General features: G+C 40.7%; 1 protein-coding gene across 1 annotated transcript in view; it reads left to right on the top strand.

Moving 5' to 3' along the window:
- Nucleotides 1-21,219, top strand: part of DOT1L (DOT1 like histone lysine methyltransferase) — a 742,223-nt gene that overhangs the window by 529,380 nt on the left and 191,624 nt on the right. The window lies entirely within an intron of this gene.

Here is a 21,219-nt window from a genome sequence, read left to right as displayed (position 1 = left end):
AAGTAATTTTTAAATTATCTTGGATATTTGGACAATGAAGAAAATGTATTGCTTCACTGATACTTAGACTTTTATGTTGTGGTAATATGTGCTTAGACTGAAAGCATCTGTATGCTCTTTCTGAATCATGAACGTTTTAGACATTTTCTTAATTACTTCCATTATCACAGTTTGCACAGTCTTTTAATATGCACAATTTATGAGGCACCGGCTCCAACTAAGCATGTGCACAAGCTCGCAGGATATAAATATACTAGTCTGTGATTGGCTGATGTCTGTCACGTGATTTAGGGGATGGAAAATTGGAGAAAAATAAATTTGCCAGAAAAAAAATCTACTGCTTATTTAAAATTCAGAGTAAGTGTTAATGCATTGTCTTTATATCCTGCACTTGTTAATTATACTGTATTTAGTGATCCTTTAAGTAGAAGTTTTTGCAGGAATGTTATCAATTTGTACAAGCACTAGATGACAGCACTATTTCCTCCAGATACCTACCTAGGTATCACTTCATGAAAGAATACCATGGTAACTAAGCAAATTTGATAATAGAAGTAAATTCATATTTTTTTTTTTAAATATGCTGTCCAAAAGAAAAACATTGGGTTTCATATCCCTTTAAAAAGCAATACCATGCTTTTCTTTTTAATGGTAGTGGTAGTCCACAAATTCCTGTTTTTACTAATGGGAAATACATCACCCGGCCACCAGGAGGAGGCAAAGACACACCCCAAACAGAGCATTTAAAGTGAAGGTAAACTTTGATGAATTAAAGCCCATTTCTTTCATGTAATTGGCAAGAGTCCATGAGCTAGTGACATATGGGATATACATTCCTACCAGGAGGGGCAAAATTTCCCAAACCTCAAAATGCCTATAAATACACCCCTCACCACACCCACAAATCAGTTTTACAAACTTTGCCTCCTATGGAGGTGGTGAAGTAAGTTTGTGCTAGATTTCTACGTTGATATGCGCTTCTCAGCATGCTGACGCCCGGTTCCTCTCAGAGTGCAGTGAATGTGACAGAGGGATGTGAAGGGAGTATTACCTATTGAATGCAATGGTCATCCTAACGGGGATCTTTTTCATAGGTTCTCTGTTATCGGTCCTAGAGATTCTTCTCCTACCTCCCTTTTCAGATCGACGATATACTCTTATATACCATTACCTCTACTGATTCTCGTTTCAGTACTGGTTTGGCTATCTACTTTATGTAGATGAGTGTCTTTTGGTAAGTATGTTTTCTTTTATTTATGACACTCTCAGCTATGGTTTGGCACGTTATATGTAAAGTTCTAAATATATGTTTTATACTTATATTTGCCATGATGCAGGTTAATCAGTATATGTCCTTCTTACAGACTGTCAGTTTCATTTTGGGAAATGCATATGAAAAAATTATTTCTTACCTGAAAATTTTTCAAATTTACTTTCTTTCTCTTGTAAGATATATCGAGTCCACGGATTCATCCTTACTTGTGGGATATTCTCCTCCCCTACAGGAAGTGGCAGAGAGAGCACCCACAGCAGAACTGCCTATATAGCTCCCCCCTTAGCTCCACCCCCAGTCATTCTCTCTGCCTGCTTAACTGCTAGGAAGGGCAAAGAGGAGTGTGGTGACAAAAATGTTAGGTTTTTATTTTCTCAAGCAAAAGTTTATTTTTAAATGGTACCGGTGTGTACTATTTACACTCTGGCAGAATAGGGATGAAGATTTCTGCAAGGAGGATGATGATCTTAGCATTTTGTAACTAAGATCCACTGCTGTTCTCACAAGGGCTGAAGAGTACAGGAAAACTTCAGTTGGGGGAACAGTTTGCAGGCTAAACTGCATTAAGGTATGTTCAGTCTATTTTTTTCTAGACAGACTGTTATTTCTAGAAAAGGCTGGCAATATCCCCATGAGGGAAGGGTAAGCTGTATTCAGACACTTGGATAGGAATTTCAGCTTTCATGAAGGGCTCATTAGTTACTGGTGACACTGTTTGGTAAAAACGTTTTTGTTTATTCAGTGAATGATGCAATTATAATGTTAATTTAGAGACACTCTAGTGTTTCTGTTAGGCCTCAAAACATTGAGTGAGGTGGGAGGGGCCTATTTTCGTGCCTCAGTTGTGCAGTTTCTTTTCCTCTGAGACTTCTAACTGCTTCTCCAGAGGTTCCTGCCGTGTTTGAGGGCTGTAAAGGAAGTTTTTTTCCCCCACAAATTGTTCTGAAGGGCAGGTAGGAGCCACAGCAGAACTGTGGCAAAGTGCTGAAAGTCTTTTTTTTCTGGTATTGATGTTTTTTCAATCCGGTTTTGCCATTAAGGAGTTAATTGTTTATTTGCATAGCTGTGCAAAGTTACTAAGGCTATATGATACTACTGTAAAATTTTTATGTTTACTGCTTTTTTACACTGTTTTGCAGAATTTGTGCAGCTTTTTTTCTCTTAAAGGTACCGTTTTATTTCTAAGTGTTATTTACTTTGATTACAGTGTTTTCCAAGCTTGCTTGTTACATTACTAGCCTGTTTAACATGTCTGATACCAAGGAAAATCCTTGTTCAATATGTTTGGATGCCATTGTGGAACCCCCTCTTAGAATGTGTCCCAATTGTACTGATATGTCCATAAACTATAAAGAACATATATTAGCACCTAAAAATAGAGCAATAGATGATTCTCAGTCAGAAGTAAATGAGGGTTTAGCATCTAGCTCTCCCCAAGTGTCACAACCAGTAACGCCCGCACAAGTGACGCCAAGTACCTCTAGTGCGTCAAATTCATTTATTTTACAAGACATGGCCACAGTTATGAATACAACCCTCACAAAGGTTTTTTTCCTGACTGCCTGGTTTTCAAGGAAAGCGGGACAGCTCTGGGTTAAAGGATTACTTTCTGTTATAATTTTTAAGCTAAACAACTAACATATTAAAGTTAATAAACATTAATTAAAACCTACTGACCTATATTTTCTCCAAAACGAAGTTTCATAACGTTCTAAAAGTTATATCTTTTATTCGCCGATGATGTCACGTTATCCTGCCCACTATTTTCAGCACTGCATGTTCAAAATACTTAAACCAATAACTTTGTGTTTAAAGCGCCATTTTGAAACCTAGGTATTGTAAACGGATTGGTACAGAGCAAAGGATACCCACGGAGTGGGTTTGGAAAACAATTAAATTTGCAGACAAGATTTCTGACATACGGTAGAGATAAGTTAATGAAATGCTATTGATAAAAAGCGTATTTGGGGTAGTTAGTTAGTAACAGGCATAGAAAATATTTACTTACAGTGGCCCTTTAAGGAAAAATGCTGAGCAGTCTGACGCTTTAGTAGCCGTATCTGATATGCCCTCACAATGCTCTGAGGTAGGGGTGAGGGATTTATCTGAGGGAGAAATTTCTGATTCAGGAAAGACGCTTCCTCAGACAGATTCTGATATGACGGCCTTTAAATTTAAGCTTGAACACCTCCGCTTATTGCTCAGGGAGGTATTAGCGGCTCTAGATGATTGTGACCCTATAGTGGTCCCAGAGAAATTGTGTAAGATGGATAAATACTTAGAGGTTCCTGTTTACACTGATGTTTTTTTTCCAGTCCCTAAGAGGATTGGGAATATTATTGCTAAGGAGTGGGAAAGACCAGGTATTCCGTTCATTCCCCCTCCTGTTTTTAAGAAAATGTTTCCCATATCTGACACCATGCGGGACTCTTGGCAGACAGTTCCTAAGGTGGAGGGAGCTATTTCTAATCTGTCTAAGCATACAGCTATACCTATTGAAGTCAATTGTGCTTTCAAAGATCCTGTGGATAAAAATTAGAGGGTCTCCTGAAGAAAATATTCATCAAGGTTTTCTTCTTCAACCTATTGCGTGCATTGTTCCTGCAACTACTGCAGCTGCTTTCTGGTTTGAGGCTCTAGAAGAGGCTCTTCAGATGGAGACTCCATTAGAAGAAATTTTGGACAGAATTAAGGCCCTTAAATTGGCTAATTCTTTTATTACAGATGCCGCTTTTCAACTGGCTAAATTAGCAGCAAAGAATTCAGGTTTTGCCATTTTAGCACGCAGGGCGTTATGGCTTAAATCCTGGTCTGCTGATGTGTAATTAGCAAGAGTCCATGAGCTAGTGACGTATGGGATATACATTCCTACCAGGAGGGGCAAAGTTTCCCAAACCTCAAAATGCCTATAAATACACCCCTCACCACACCCACAAATCAGTTTTAAAAACTTTGCCTCCCGTGGAGGTGGTGAAGTAAGTTTGTGCTAGATTCTACGTTGATATGCGCTTCGCAGCAGGCTGGAGCCCGGTTTTCCTCTCAGCGTGCAGTGATTGTCAGAGGGATGTGAGGAGAGTATTGCCTATTTGAATTCAATGGTCTCCTTCTACGGGATCTATTTCATAGGTTCTCTGTTATCGGTCGTAGAGATTCATCTTTTACCTCCATTTTCAGATCGACGATATACTCTTATATACCATTACCTCTACTGATTCTCGTTTCAGTACTGGTTTGGCTTTCTACTACATGTAGATGAGTGTCCTGGGGTAAGTAAGTCTTATTTTTTATGACACTCTAAGCTATGGTTGGGCACTTTTATATAAAGTTCTAAATATATGTGTTTAAACATTTATTTGCCTTGATTCAGGATGATCAATATTCCTTGTTTCAGACAGTCAGTTTCATTATTTGGGATAATGCATATGAATAAAACATTTTTTCTTACCTTAAAATTGACTTTTTTCCCTGTGGGCTGTTAGGCTCGCGGGGGCTGAAAATGCTTCATTTTATTGCGTCATTCTTGGCGCGGACTTTTTTGGCGCAAAAAATTTCTTTGTCATTTCCGGCGTCATACTTGTCGCATTTTTTTTTTTTATATTTTTGACGTTTTGCGCCAAAAATGTTGGCGTCATTCTTGGCGCCAATAATGTGGGCGGCTTTTTTGGCGCTAAAAAATGTGGGCGGCCTTATTGTCTCCACCTTTTCTCACATTATTTAAGTCTCATTTTTCATTTGCTTCTGGTTACTAGAGGCTTGTTAATTGGCATTTTTTCCCATTCCTGAAACTGCCTTTTAAGGAATTTGATAGATTTTGCTTTATATGTTGTTTTTTCTCTTACATATTGCAAGATGTCTCAGATTGACCCTGGATCAGAAGCTACTTCTGGAAAAACGCTGCCTGATGCTGGCTCTACCAAAGTGTATCTGCTGTAAACTTGTGGTAACTGTCCCTCCGGTTGTAGTTTGTGATGAATGTCATGATAAGCTTGCTAATGCAGATAGTATTTCCATTAGTAATATTCCATTACCTGTTGCTGTTCCATCAACATCTAATACTCAGGATGTTCCTGTTAATATAAGAGATTTTGTTTCTAAATCTATTAGGAAGGCTATGTCTGTTATTCCTCCTTCCAGTAAACGTAAAAGATCTTTTAAAACTTCACATTTTTCAGATGAATTTTTAAATGAACATCATCATTCTGATTTGTCTGTTTCTGATGATGATTTTTCTGGTTCAGAGGATTCTGTCTCAGATATTGACACTGATAAATCTTCATTTCTTTCATGTAATTAGCAAGAGTCCATGAGCTAGTGACGTATGGGATATACATTCCTACCAGGAGGGGCAAAGTTTCCCAACCCTCAAAATGCCTATAAATACACCCCTCACCACACCCACAAATCAGTTTTTTTCATTATAAGATTTAAACTTTATTTTGGGTGTGGATTATTTTCAGCGGAATTGGCTGTCTTTATTTTATCCCTCCCTCTCTAGTGACTCTTGCGTGGAAGATCCACATCTTGGGTAGTCATTATCCCATACGTCACTAGCTCATGGACTCTTGCGAATTACATGAAAGAAAACATAATTTATGTAAGAACTTACCTGATAAATTAATTTCTTTCATATAAGCAAGAGTCCATGAGGCCCACCCTTTTTGTGGTGGTTATGATTTTTTTGTATAAAGCACAATTATTCCAATTCCTTATTTTTTTATGCTTTCGCACTTTTGTCTTATCACCCCACTTCTTGGCTATGCGTTAAACTGATTTGTGGGTGTGGTGAGGGGTGTATTTATAGGCATTTTGAGGTTTGGGAAACTTTGCCCCTCCTGGTAGGAATGTATATCCCATACGTCACTAGCTCATGGACTCTTGCTAATATGAAAGAAATTAATTTATCAGGTAAGTTCTTACATAAATTATGTTATTTATTTAAAATGGAATTTATTCGTTCTTTACTTAAAGAAGTTTTAATCGCATTAGAGATGGAGGAATCTAGTCCTCTTGATACTAAATCCACTAAGCGTTTAAATTCGGTTTTTAAACCTCCTACAGTTATTCCGGAAGTTTTTCCTGTCCCTGATGCTATTTCTGAAGTAATTTCTAGGGAATGGAATAATCTGGGTAATTCATTTACTCCTTCTAAAAGGTTTAAGAAATTGTATCCTGTGCCATCTGACAGATTAGAGTTTTGGGACAAAATCCCTAAAGTTGATGGGGCTATCTCTACTCTCGCTAAACGTACTACTATTCCTACGGCAGATAGTACTTCCTTCAAGGATCCTTTAGATAGGAAGATTGAATCCTATCTAAGGAAAGCTTATTTATGTTCAGGTAATCTTCTTAGGCCTGTTATTTCTTTGGATGATGTTGCGGCAGCTTCCACTTTTTGGTTGGAGGCTTTGGCACAACAAGTGTCAGATCATAATACTCATAGCATTGTTAAACTTCTTCAACATGCTAATAACTTTATTTGTGATGCCATCTTTGATATCATTAGAGTTGATGTCAGGTATATGTCTTTAGCTATTTTAGCTAGAAGAGCTTTGTGGCTTAAAACTTGGAATGCAGATATGTCTTCTAAGTCAACTTTGCTTTCCCTTTCTTTTCAAGGTAATAAATTGTTTGGTTCTCAGTTGGATTCTATTATTTCTACTGTTACTGGGGGGAAAGGAACTTTTTTACCTCAGGATAAAAAATCTAAAGGTAAATGTAGGGCTGCTAATCGTTTTCGTTCCTTTCGTCAGAATAAGGAACAGAAGCCTGATCCTTCCCCTAAAGGAACGGTTTCTGTTTGGAAACCATCTCCAGTCTGGAATAAATCCAAGCCTTTCAGAAAGCCAAAGCCAGCTCCCAAGTCCACATGAAGGTGCGGCCCTCATTCCAGCACAGCTGGTAGGGGGCAGATTACGATTTTTCAAAGAAATTTGGATCAATTCGATTCACAGTCTTTGGATTCAGAACATTGTTTCACAAGGGTACAGAATAGGTTTCAAGGTAAGGCCTCCTTCAAGAAGATTTTTTTCTTTCTTGCATTCCAATAAACCCAGTGAAGGCTCAAGCATTGAAATGTTTCAGATCTAGAGTTGGCTGGAGTAATTGTGCCAGTTCCAGTTCTGGAACAGGGTCGGGGGTTTTACTCCAATCTATTCATTGTACCAAAGAAGGAAAATTCCTTCAGACCAGTTCTGGATTTAAAAATATTGAATCGTTATTAGGGTTGCACAGATACCATTTTTTTATGACCGAGTACAAGTACCGATACTTGTTTTCAAATACTCGCTGATACCAATTACCGATACTTTTTTTTTAATGTTATGTGACAGTTTATCAAGCACAATACAGACTAATTATTTAAGATTCCTTATTTATTATTATAATAAAGGACTGTAATTCAAAAGAAATTATGAAATAATAAAACAGTTTTATTTGTCACAGAGTTCACTGAACATGTTTATAAATAAAAAATATTACAATAAAATATTAAATTTAAAGGGGTGATACAATTGGCTTGTAGGGCTGTTATATAACATCAATCTGACATTTGTATGGAGGTTCGATTCAAAGTTGAACAGCTTTTATCTTTCCACACTACTGCATGGGGCAGAAAGATATTTTTGGGCCATTTTAGCCAGAGCTGGCAATCTGTTTATTAACTGCCCAGTACTTCAGGGGTTTGTCTGAATGAGGTACAGTGATCTCTCCTACAATAATACAAATAACAGCAATGTGTATTGGCAGAACAGTAGTAAACAATTTTTAGTTTAGTCTCCACTCCAGTTTAAAATGAAATGGGAACATGCAGTTTGAAAAAACACCACAAGGTAGCATATGGGTAGGAAGTGGAGGTATCGGTTTAAGTATCGGTGCATTTGCACGAGTACAAGTACTCATGCAAATACTTGGTATCGGTACCGATACTAGTATCGGTATCGGTGCAACCCTAATCGTTATGTAAGGATACCAACATTCAAAATGGTAACTATAAGGACTATTCTGCCTTTTGTTCAGCAAGGGCATTATGTGTCCACAATAGATTTACAGGATGCATATCTGCATATTCAGATTCATCCAGATCATTATCAGTTTCTGAGATTCTCTTTTCTAGACAAGCATTACCAGTTTGTGGCTCTGCCGTTCGGCCTAGCAACAGCTCCAAGGATTTTTTCAAAGGTGCTCGGTGCCCTTCTCTCTGTAATCAGAGAGCAGGGTATTGTGGTATTTCCTTATTTGGACGATATCTTGGTACTTGCTCAGTCTTCACGTTTAGCAGAATTTCATACAAATCGACTTGTGTCATTTCTTCAAGAACATGGTTGGAGGATCAATTTACCAAAGAGTTCATTGATTCCTCAGACAAGGGTAACCTTTTTAGGTTTCCAAATAGATTCAGTGTCCATGTCTTTGTCTCTGACGGACAAGAGACGTCTGAAATTGGTTTCAGCTTGTCGAAACCTTCAGTCTCAATCATTCCCTTCGGTAGCCTTATGCATGGAAATTCTAGGTCTTATGACTGCTGCATCGCAAGCGATCCCCTTTGCTCGTTTTCACATGCGACCTCTTCAGCTTTGTATGCTGAACCAGTGGTGCAGGGATTATACAAAGATATCACAGTTAATATCTTTAAATCCGATTGTACTACACTCTCTAACGTGGTGGACAGTTCACCATTGTTTACTTCAAGGGGCTTCTTTTGTTCTTCCAACCTGGACTGTGATCTCAACAGATGCGAGTCTGACAGGTTGGGGAGCTGTATGGGGGTCCCTGACAGCGCAGGGGGTTTGGGAATCTCAGGAGGCGAGATTACCAATCAATATTTTGGAACTCCGTGCGATTTTCAGAGCTCTTCAGTCGTGGCCTCTTCTGAAGAGAGAATCGTTCATTTGTTTTCAGACGGACAATGTCACAACCGTGGCATATGTCAATCATCAAGGGGGGACTCACAGTCCTCTGGCTATGAAAGAAGTATCTCGGCTACTTGTATGGGCGGAATCCAGCTCCTGTCTAATCTCTGCGGTTCACATCCCAGGTATAGACAATTGGGAAGCGGATTATCTCAGTCGCCAGACGTTACATCCGGGCGAATGGTCTCTTCACCCAGAGGTATTTCTTCAGATTATTCAAATCTGGGGTCTTCCAGAAATAGATTTGATGGCTTCTCATCTAAACAAGAAACTTCCCAGGTATCTGTCCAGATCCAGGGATCCTCAGGAGGAGGCAGTGGATGCATTGTCACTTCCTTGGAAGTATCATCCTGCCTATATCTTTCTGCCTCTAGTTCTTCTTCCAAGAGTGATCTCCAAGATTCTAAAAGAGCGTTCGTTTGTTCTGCTGGTGGCTCCAGCATGGCCTCTCAGGTTTTGGTATGCGCATCTTGTCCGGATGGCTACTTGCCAACCTTGGACTCTTCCATTAAGACCAGACCTTCTATCTCAAGGTCCTTTTTTTCCATCAGGATCTCAAATCATTAAATTTGAAGGTATGGAGATTGAACGCTTGATTCTCAGTCATAGAGGTTTCTCTGACTCCGTAATTAATACAATGTTACAGGCTCGAAAATCTGTGTCCAGGAAGATTTATTATTGAGTCTGGAAGACTTACATTTCTTGGTGCTCTTCTCATCAATTTTTCTGGCATTCTTTTAGAATTCCTAGAATTTTACAATTTCTTCAGGATGGTCTGGATAAAGGTTTGTCTGCAAGTTCTTTGAAAGGACAAATTTCTGGTCTTTCTGTGCTGTTTCACAGAAAGATTGCTAATCTTCCTGATATTCATTGTTTTGTACAGGCTTTGGTTCGTATAAAACCTGTTATTAAGTCAATCTCTCCTCCCTGGAGTTTGAATTTGGTTCTGGGGGCTTTACAAGCTCCTCCGTTTGAACCAATGCATTCTTTGGATATTAAATTACTTTCTTGGAAAGTGTTGTTCCTTTTGGCCATCTCTTCTGCTAGAAGAGTTTCAGAGTTATCTGCTCTTTCTTGTGAATCTCCTTTTCTGATTTTTCATCAGGATAAGGCGGTGTTGCGGACTTCATTTAAATTTTTACCTAAAGTTGTGAATTCTAACAACATTAGTAGAGAAATTGTGGTTCCTTCATTGTGTCCTAATCCTAAGAATTCTAAGGAGAGATCGCTGCATTCTTTGGATGTAGTTAGAGCTTTGAAATATTATGTTGAAGCTACTAAAGATTTCCGAAAGACTTCTAGTCTATTTGTTATCTTTTCCGGTTCCAGGAAAGGTCAGAAGGCCTCTGCCATTTCTTTGGCGTCTTGGTTAAAATCTTTGATTCATCATGCTTATGTCGAGTCGGGTAAAACTCCGCCTCAAAGGATTACAGCTCATTTTACTAGGTCAGTTTCTACTTCCTGGGCGTTTAGGAATGAAGCTTCGGTTGATCAGATTTGCAAAGCAGCAACCTGGTCTTCTTTGCATACTTTTACTAAATTCTACCATTTTGATGTGTTTTCTTCTTCTGAAGCAGTTTTTGGTAGAAAAGTACTTCAGGCAGCTGTTTCAGTTTGATTCTTCTGCTTATAATTTCAGTTTTCTCCAACATAGGTGTGTCCGGTCCACGGCGTCATCCTTACTTGTGGGATATTCTCTTCCCCAACAGGAAATGGCAAAGAGCCCAGCAAAGCTGGTCACATGATCCCTCCTAGGCTCCGCCTACCCCAGTCATTCTCTTTGCCGTTGTACAGGCAACATCTCCACGGAGATGGCTTAGAGTTTTTTAGTGTTTAACTGTAGTTTTTATTATTCAATCAAGAGTTTGTTATTTTGAAATAGTGCTGGTATGTACTATTTACTCAAAAACAGAAAAGAGATGAAGATTTCTGTTTGTATGAGGAAAATGATTTTAGCAACCGTAACTAAAATCCATGGCTGTTCCACACAGGACTGTTGAGAGCAATTAACTTCAGTTGGGGGAACAGTGTGCAGTCTCTTGCTGCTTGAGGTATGACACATTCTAACAAGACGATGTAATGCTGGAAGCTGTCATTTTCCCTATGGGATCCGGTAAGCCATGTTTATTACGATCATAAATAAGGGCTTCACAAGGGCTTATTAAGACTGTAGACTGTTTCTGGGCTAAATCGATTCATTATTAACACATATTTAGCCTTGAGGAATCATTTTATCTGGGTATTTTAATATAATAATATCGGCAGGCACTGTATTAGACACCTTATTCCTTAGGGGCTTTCCCAAAGCTTAAGCAGAGCCTCATTTTCGCGCCGGTGTGGCGCACTTGTTTTTGAGACCACGGTGGATTTAAAGGATGCGTATCTACATATTCCTATCCACAAGGAACATCATCGGTTCCTAAGGTTCGCATTCCTGGACAAACATTACCAGTTCGTGGCGCTTCCTTTCGGATTAGCCACTGCTCCAAGGATTTTCACAAAGGTACTAGGGTCCCTTCTAGCTGTGCTACGACCAAGGGGCGTTGCGGTAGTACCTTACTTGGACGACATTCTGATTCAAGCGTCGTCCCTTCCTCAAGCAAAGGCTCACACGGACATCGTCCTGGCCTTTCTCAGATCTCACGGATGGAAAGTGAACGTGGAAAAGAGTTCTCTATCCCCGTCAACAAGGGTTCCCTTCTTGGGAACAATTATAGACTCCTTAGAAATGAGGATTTTTCTGACAGAGGTCAGAAAAACAAAACTTCTAGACTCTTGTCGGATACTTCATTCCGTTCCTCTTCCTTCCATAGCTCAGTGCATGGAAGTGATCGGGTTGATGGTAGCGGCAATGGACATAGTTCCTTTTGCGCGCATTCATCTAAGACCATTACAACTGTGCATGCTCAGTCAGTGGAATGGGGACTATACAGACTTGTCTCCGAAGATACAAGTAAATCAGAGGACCAGAGACTCACTCCGTTGGTGGCTGTCCCTGGACAACCTGTCACAAGGGATGACATTCCGCAGACCAGAGTGGGTCATTGTCACGACCGACGCCAGTCTGATGGGCTGGGGCGTGGTCTGGGGATCCCTGAAAGCTCAGGGTCTTTGGTCTCGGGAAGAATCTCTTCTACCGATAAATATTCTGGAACTGAGAGCGATATTCAATGCTCTCAAGGCTTGGCCTCAGCTAGCGAGGACCAAGTTCATACGGTTTCAATCAGACAACATGACAACTGTTGCGTACATCAACCATCAGGGGGGAACAAGGAGTTCCCTAGCGATGGAAGAAGTGACCAAAATCATTCTATGGGCGGAGTCTCACTCCTGCCACCTGTCTGCTATCCACATCCCAGGAGTGGAAAATTGGGAAGCGGATTTTCTGAGTCGTCAGACATTGCATCCGGGGGAGTGGGAACTCCATCCGGAAATCTTTGCCCAAGTCACTCACCTGTGGGGCATTCCAGACATGGATCTGATGGCCTCTCGTCAGAACTTCAAAGTTCCTTGCTACGGGGCCAGATCCAGGGATCCCAAGGCGGCTCTAGTGGATGCACTAGTAGCACCTTGGACCTTCAAACTAGCTTATGTGTTCCCGCCATTTCCTCTCATCCCCAGGCTGGTAGCCAGGATCAATCAGGAGAGGGCGTCGGTGATCTTGATAGCTCCTGCGTGGCCACGCAGGACTTGGTATGCAGATCTGGTGAATATGTCATCGGCTCCACCTTGGAAGCTACCTTTGAGACGAGACCTTCTTGTTCAGGGTCCGTTCGAACATCCGAATCTGGTTTCACTCCAGCTGACTGCTTGGAGATTGAACGCTTGATTTTATCGAAGCGAGGATTCTCAGATTCTGTTATCGATACTCTTGTTCAGGCCAGAAAGCCTGTAACTAGAAAGATTTACCACAAAATTTGGATAAAATATATCTGTTGGTGTGAATCTAAAGGATTCCCTTGGGACAAGGTTAAGATTCCTAGGATTCTATCCTTCCTTCAAGAAGGATTGGAAAAAGGATTATCTGCAAGTTCCCTGAAGGGACAGATTTCTGCCTTGTCGGTGTTACTTCACAAAAAGCTGGCAGCTGTGCCAGATGTTCAAGCCTTTGTTCAGGCTCTGGTTAGAATCAAGCCTGTTTACAAACCTTTGACTCCTCCTTGGAGTCTCAATTTAGTTCTTTCAGTTCTTCAGGGGGTTCCGTTTGAACCCTTACATTCCGTTGATATTAAGTTATTATCTTGGAAAGTTTTGTTTTTAGTTGCAATTTCTTCTGCTAGAAGAGTTTCAGAATTATCTGCTCTGCAGTGTTCTCCTCCTTATCTGGTGTTCCATGCAGATAAGGTGGTTTTACGTACTAAACCTGGTTTTCTTCCAAAAGTTGTTTCTAACAAAAACATTAACCAGGAGATTATCGTACCTTCTCTGTGTCCGAAACCAGTTTCAAAGAAGGAACGTTTGTTGCACAATTTGGATGTTGTTCGCGCTCTAAAATTCTATTTAGATGCTACAAAGGATTTTAGACAAACATCTTCCTTGTTTGTTGTTTATTCAGGTAAAAGGAGAGGTCAAAAAGCAACTTCTACCTCTCTCTCTTTTTGGATTAAAAGCATCATCAGATTGGCTTACGAGACTGCCGGACGGCAGCCTCCCGAAAGAATCACAGCTCATTCCACTAGGGCTGTGGCTTCCACATGGGCCTTCAAGAACGAGGCTTCTGTTGATCAGATATGTAGGGCAGCGACTTGGTCTTCACTGCACACTTTTACCAAATTTTACAAGTTTGATACTTTTGCTTCTTCTGAGGCTATTTTTGGGAGAAAGGTTTTGCAAGCCGTGGTGCCTTCCATTTAGGTGACCTGATTTGCTCCCTCCCTTCATCCGTGTCCTAAAGCTTTGGTATTGGTTCCCACAAGTAAGGATGACGCCGTGGACCGGACACACCTATGTTGGAGAAAACAGAATTTATGTTTACCTGATAAATTTCTTTCTCCAACGGTGTGTCCGGTCCACGGCCCGCCCTGGTTTTTTAATCAGGTCTGATAATTTATTTTCTTTCACTACAGTCACCTCGGTACCATATGGTTTCTCCTATGCAAATATTCCTCCTTAACGTCGGTCGAATGACTGGGGTAGGCGGAGCCTAGGAGGGATCATGTGACCAGCTTTGCTGGGCTCTTTGCCATTTCCTGTTGGGGAAGAGAATATCCCACAAGTAAGGATGACGCCGTGGACCGGACACACCGTTGGAGAAAGAAATTTATCAGGTAAACATAAATTCTGTTTTTTTCATTATAAGATTAAAACTTTATTTTGGGGTGTGGATTATTTTTTCGGCGGAATTGGCTGTCTTTATTTTATCCCTCCCTCTCTAGTGACTCTTGCGTGGAAGTTCCACATCTTGGGTATTTATTGTCCCATACGTCACTAGCTCATGGACTCTTGTTAATTACATGAAAGAAAACATAATTTATGTAAGAACTTACCTGATAAATTCATTTCTTTCATATTAGCAAGAGTCCATGAGGCCCACCCTTTTTTGTGGTGGTTATGATTTTTTTGTATAAAGCACAATTATTCCAATTCCTTATTTTTTATGCTTTCGCACTTTTTTCTTATCACCCCACTTCTTGGCTATTCGTTTAACTGATTTGTGGGTGTGGTGAGGGGTGTATTTATAGGCATTTTGAGGTTTGGGAAACTTTGCCCCTCCTGGTAGGAATGTATATCCCATACCTCACTAGCTCATGGACTCTTGCTAATATGAAAGAAATGAATTTATCAGGTAAGTTCTTACATAAATTATGTTTTTACCTTGCAGGGCGTTATGGCTTAAATCCTGGTCTGCTGATTTGTCATCTAAAACTAAACTTTTGAACATCCCTTTCAAAGGAAAGACCCTATTCGGGCCTGAACTGAAAGAGATTATTTCAGACATCACTGGAGGGAAAGGTCATGCCCTCCCTTAAGGATAGATCAAATAAGATGAGGGCCAAAGAAAATAATTTTCATTCCTTTTGGAATTTCAAGAGTGGTCCCGCTTCAGCTTCCTCTGCTGCAAAGCAAGAGGGGAATTTTGCCCAATCCAAGTCAGTCTGGAGACCTAACCAGGCTTGGAACAAGGGTAAACAGGCCAAGAAGCCTACAGCTGCCTCTAAGACAGCATGAAGGGGTAGCCCCCGATCCAGGACCGGATCTAGTAGGGGGCAGACTCTCTCTCTCTTCGCTCAGGCTTGGGCAAGAGATGTTCACGATCCCTGGGTTTTAGGAATTGTTTCCCAGGGATATTTTCTGGAGTTCAAAGGCTCTCTTCCAAGGGGGACTTTTCACATTTCTCGATTGTCTGTAAGCAGACAAAGAGAGAGGCGTTCTGACGCTGTGTAGAAGACCTACATACTATGGGGGTGATCCGCCCAGTCCCAAAAGAGGAACAGGGGCTAGGTTTTTACTCAAGCCTGTTTGTGGTTTCCAAAAAAGAGGGAACTTTCAGATCAATCTTGGATCTCAACATTCTAAACAAGTTCCTCAAAGTTCCATCATTCAAGATGGAGACTATTCGGTCTATTCTACCTCTGATCCAGGAGGGTCAATATATTACCACCGTGGACTTAAAGGATGCGTATCTACACATCCCTATTCACAGAATTTTCACAAGGGTGCTAGGGTCCCTTCTGACGGTTCTTCGACCACGGGGCATAGCAGTGGCGCCTTATCTAGACGACATCTTATTTCAGGCGTCAACTTTCCAGCTATCCAAGTCTCACACGGACATTGTGTTGGCTTTTCTGAGATCTCACGGGTGGACGGTGAACATAAAAAAGAGTTCTCTCTTCCCTCTTATAAGAGTTTCCTTCCTAGGGACTCTGATAGACTCGGTAGAAATGAAAATATTTCTGATGGTGGTCAGAAAATCAAAGCTCTTAACCACTTGCCGAGCTATTCATTCCATTCCTCGGCCATCAGTGGCTCAGTATATGGAGGTAATCGGACTCATGGTAGCGGCAATGGACATAGTTCCTTTTGCTCACCTACACCTCAGACCACTACATCTATGCATGCTTAAACAGTGAAATGGGGATTATGCAGATTTGTCTCAACTGCATCTGGACCAGGAGACCAGAGATTCTCTTCTCTGGTGGTTGTCTCAGGACCACCTGTCTCAGGGAATGTTTCCGCAGGCCAGAGTGGCTCATTGTAACGACAGATACCAGCCTGCTAGGCTGGGATGCAGTCTGGAACTCCCTGAAAGCACAGGGCTTATGGTCTTGGGAGGAATCTCTTCTCCCGATAAATATTCTAGAACTGAGAGCGATATTCAATGCGCTTCAGACGTGGCCTCAGCTTGCTGCGGCCAAATTCATCAGGTTTCAGTCGGACAACATCACGACTGTAGCTTATATCAATCATCAAGGAGGAACAAGGAGGTCTCTAGCGATGATGGAGGTAACCAAAATAATCCGATGGGCAGAGGATCATTCTTGCCATCTCTCAGCAATCCACATCCCAGGAGTAGAGAACTGGGAGGCGGATTTCCTAAATCGTTGGACTTTTCATCTGGGGGAGTGGGAACTCCATCCGGAGGTATTTGCCCAGCTGATTCAGCTATGGGGCACACCAGAATTGGATCTGATGGCGTCCCGTCAGAATGCCAAACTACGGGTCCAGGTCCCGGGATCCCAAGGCGGTAATGATAGATGCTCTAGCAGTGCCTTGGTACTTCAATCTGGCCTATGTATTTCCTCTCCTTCTACGTCTGGTTGCCAGATTAAAGCAGGAGAGAGCTTCCGTGATTCTGATAGCACCTGTGTGGCCACGCAGGACTTGGTATGCAGACCTAGTGGACATGTCCTCGGTTCTACCATGGACTCTGCCAATGAGGCAGGACCTTCTAATCCAAGGTCTGTTCACGCATCCAAATCTAATTTCTCTGCGCCTGACTGCTTGGAGATTGAACTCCTGATTCTATCAAAGCGCGGTTTCTGAGTTGGTCATTGATATCCTGATTCAGGCTAGAAAGCCTGTCACCAGGAAGATCTATTATAAGATTTGGCGCAAATATCTTTATTGGTGTGAATCCAAAGGTTACTCGTGGAGTAAGATTAGGATTCCTAGAATATTGTCTTTTCTCCAAGAAGGTTTGGAGAAGGGATTATCAGCTAGTTCCTTATAAGGACAAATATCTGCTTTGTCTATTCTTCTACACAAACGTCTGGCAGATGTCCCAGACGTTCGAGCATTTAGTCAGGCTTTGGTCAGAATCAAGCCTGTATTTAAACCTGTTGCTCCACCATGGAGCCTAAATTTAGTTCTTAAAGTTCTTTAAGGGGTTCCGTTTGAACCTATGCATTCCATGGATATTAAGCTTCTATCTCGGAAAGTTTGATTTTTAGTAGCTTTCTCTTCGGCTAGAAGAGTTTCTGAGCTATATGCTTTACAGTGTGATTCCCCTTATCTTATTTTCCATGCAGATAAGGTGGTTTTGCGTACCAAACCTGGGTTTCTTCCTAAGGTTGTTTCTTATAAGAATATCAATCAAGAGAGTGTTGTTCCTTCACTGTGTCCTAATCCTTCTTCAAAGAAGGAACGTCTGTTGCACAATCTTGATGTGGTTTGTGCTTTAAAGTTCTACTTACAAGCAACTAAAGATTTCCGTCAAACATCTTCATTGTTTGTTGTTTATTCTGGTAAGTGGAGAGGTCAGAAAGCTACGGCTACCTCTTTCCTTTTGGCTGAAAAGCATCATCCGTTTGGCTTATGAGACTGCTGGCCAACAGTCTCCTGAAAGAATTACTGCTCATTCTACTAGAGCTGTTGCTTCCACATGGCTTTTAAAAATAAGGCTTCTGTTAAACAGATTTGTAAAGCGGCGACTTGGTCTTTGTTTCATACTTTTTCCAAATTTGATACTTTTGCTTCTTCGGAGGCTATTTTTGGGAGAAAGTTTCTACAAGCAGTGGTGCCTTCCGTTTAAGGTACCCGTCTTGTCCCTCCCTTCATCCATGTCCTAAAGCTTTGGTATTGGTATCCCACAAGTAAGGATGAATCAGTGGATTCGATACATCTTACAAGAGAAAACATAATTTATGCTTACCTGATAAATTTATTTCTCTTGTGATGTATCGAGTCCACGGCCCGCCCTGTTTAAGACAGGCATATATATTTTTTATTTTTAAACTTTCAGTCACCGCTGCACCCTATAGTTTCTCCTTTTTCTTCCTAGCCTTCGGTCGAATGACTGGGGGGTGGAGCTAAGGGGGGAGCTATATAGGCAGTTCTGCTGTGGGTGCTCTCTCTTCCACTTCCTCTTCCACTTCCTCTAGGGGAGGAGAATATCCCACAAGTAAGGATGAATCCGTGGACTCGATACATCACAAGAGAAATAAATTTATCAGGTAAGCATAAATTATGTTTTTCTAAATTGCGGGCTGTTAGGATTGCGGGAGCGCAAAATGCTATAATTTATTGCGTCATTTTTGGCGCAAGACTTTTTTGGCGCAAGAATTATGTATGTTTGGCGTAATGTCGTCATTTCCGGCGTCTTAGTTGGCGCTGAGTTTTTTCACGTAGTTGCGTCATGTATGACGCTCGTGTTTGTTGCAGACGTTTTTGGCGCCAAAAAATATTTTGTCAGTTGTGGGCGTCATACTTGGCGCCAGATTTTTGACATTATTTAAGTCCTTATTTCATTTTGCTTCTGGTTTCCAGAGGCTTATTCTGTTTGCATTTTTCCCATCCCTGAAACTGTCATATAAGGAAATTGATAATTTTGCTTTATATGTTGTTTTTTTCTATTACATATTGCAAGATGTCTCAATCTGACCCCGTCTCAGAATCTACTTCTGGAATGCTGCTGCCTGATGTCGGTTCTACCAAAGCTAAGTGCATTTGTTGTAAACTTGTGGTAACTGTTCCTCCGGCTGTAGTTTGTGTTAGTTGTCGTCATGATAAACTTTCAAACGCAGACAATATTTCCATTAGTAGTAATCCATTACCTGTTGTTGTTCCTTCAACATCTAATGTTCAGGATATTCCTGTTAATGTGAGAGAATTTGTTTCTAATTCTATTCAGAAGGCCCTGTCTGTTATACCACCTTCTAATAAACGTAAAAGGTCTTTTAAAACTTCTCATAAATTCGATTAATTTTTAAATGACCGACAGCATTCTGATTTATCTATCTCTGATGAGGATCTATCTGGTTCAGAAGATTCTGCCTCAGATATTGACATTGACAAATCTTCATATTTATTTAAAATGGAGTATATTCATTCTTTATTAAGAGGTGTTGATTGCATTAGATATGGAGGAGACTAGTCCTCTTGATATTAAAACCAGTAAACGTTTAAATTCGTTTTTTAAACCTCATGTAGTTATTCCAGAGGTTTTTCCAGTTCCTGATGCTATTTCAGATGTAATTTCTAGGGAATGGAATAGTCTGGGTACTTCATTTACTCCTTCAAGGTTTAAGAAACTGTACCCTTTGCCGACTAATAGATTGGAGTTTTGGGAAAAGATCCCCAAAGTTGATGGGGCTATCTCTACTCTTGCAAAGCGTACTACTATTCCTACGGCAGATAGTTCTTCTTTTAAAGATTCTTTTTATAAGAAGCTTGAATCTAAGGAAGGCTTATTTATGTTCAGGTCATCTTCTTAGGCCTGCTATTTCTTTGCTGCGGCTTCAACTTTTTGGTTGGAAACTTTAGCGCAACAAGTACCAGATCCTAATGTGTATAGCATTGTTAAGCTAATTCAACATGCTAATAATTTCATTTGTGATGCCATTTTTTATATCATTAGAATTGATGTCAGGTATGTGTCTAGCTATTTTAGCTAGAAAAGCTTTATGGCTTAAATCTTGGAATGCGGATATGACTTCTAAGTCAACGTTGCTATCTCTTTCTTTCCAAGGTAATTAATTATTTTGTTTTCAGTTGGATTCTATTATTTCAGCTATCACTGGGGGGAAGGGAGCCTTTCTGCCTCAGGATAAAAAATCTAAGGGTAAATTTAGGGCTGCTAACTGTTTTCGTTCCTTTTGTCAGAATAAGGAACAGAAACCTGACCCTTCCCCTAAAGGAACGGTTTCCAATTGGAAGCCTTCTCCAGTCTGGAATAAATCCAAGCCTTTTAGAAAATCAAAATCAGCCCCCAAGTCCGCATGAAGGTGCGGCCCTCATTCCAGCGCAGCTTTTAGGGGGCAGACTAAGATTTTACAAAGATGTTTGGATCAATTCAATCCAAAATCATTGGATCCAGAACATTGTTTCTCAAGTGTACAGAATAGGTTTCAAGGTAAGACCGCCTGTGAGAAGTTTCTTTCTCTCACGCATTCCAGTGAACCCAATAAAGGCTCAGGCTTTCCTGAAGTGTGTTTCAGACCTGGAGTTATCTGGGGTAATTGTGCCAGTTCCCTTTCTGGAACGGGGTCTGGGGTTTTATTCAAATTTGTTCATTGTTTCAAAGAAAGAGAATTCTTTCAGACCAGTTCTGGACCTAAAAATTTTGAATCGTTATGTAAGAATACCAACATTCAAAATGGTGACTATAAGGACTATTCTGCCTTTTGTTCAGCAAGGGCATTATATGTCCACAATAGACTTACAGGATGCATATCTTCATATTCCGATTCATCCAGATCACTATCGGTTTCTGAGATTCTCTTTTCTAGACAAGCATTACCAATTTGTTGCTCTTTTGGCCTAGCAACAGCTCCAATGATCTTTTCAAAGGTTCTCGGTGCCCTACTCTCTGTAATCAGAGAGCGGGGTATTGCGGTGTTTACTTATTTGGACGATATCTTGGTACTTGCTCAGTCTTTACATTCTGCAGAATCTCACACGAATTAACTAGTGTTGTTTCTTCAAAGACATGGTTGGAGGATCTATTTACCAAAAAGTTCCTTAATTCCTAAGACAAGGGTAACCTTTTTAGGATTCCAAATAGATTCAGTATCCATGACTTTGTCTCGAACAGACAAAAGACGCATGAAATTGGTTTCAGCTTGTCGGAACCTTCAGTCTGTCATTCCCTTCAGTAGCTAT

This window comes from Bombina bombina, chromosome 2 (assembly GCF_027579735.1).
Source record: "Bombina bombina isolate aBomBom1 chromosome 2, aBomBom1.pri, whole genome shotgun sequence".
Classification (NCBI taxonomy): domain Eukaryota; kingdom Metazoa; phylum Chordata; class Amphibia; order Anura; family Bombinatoridae; genus Bombina; species Bombina bombina.
This window is presented reverse-complemented; position numbering and strand designations above follow the sequence as displayed.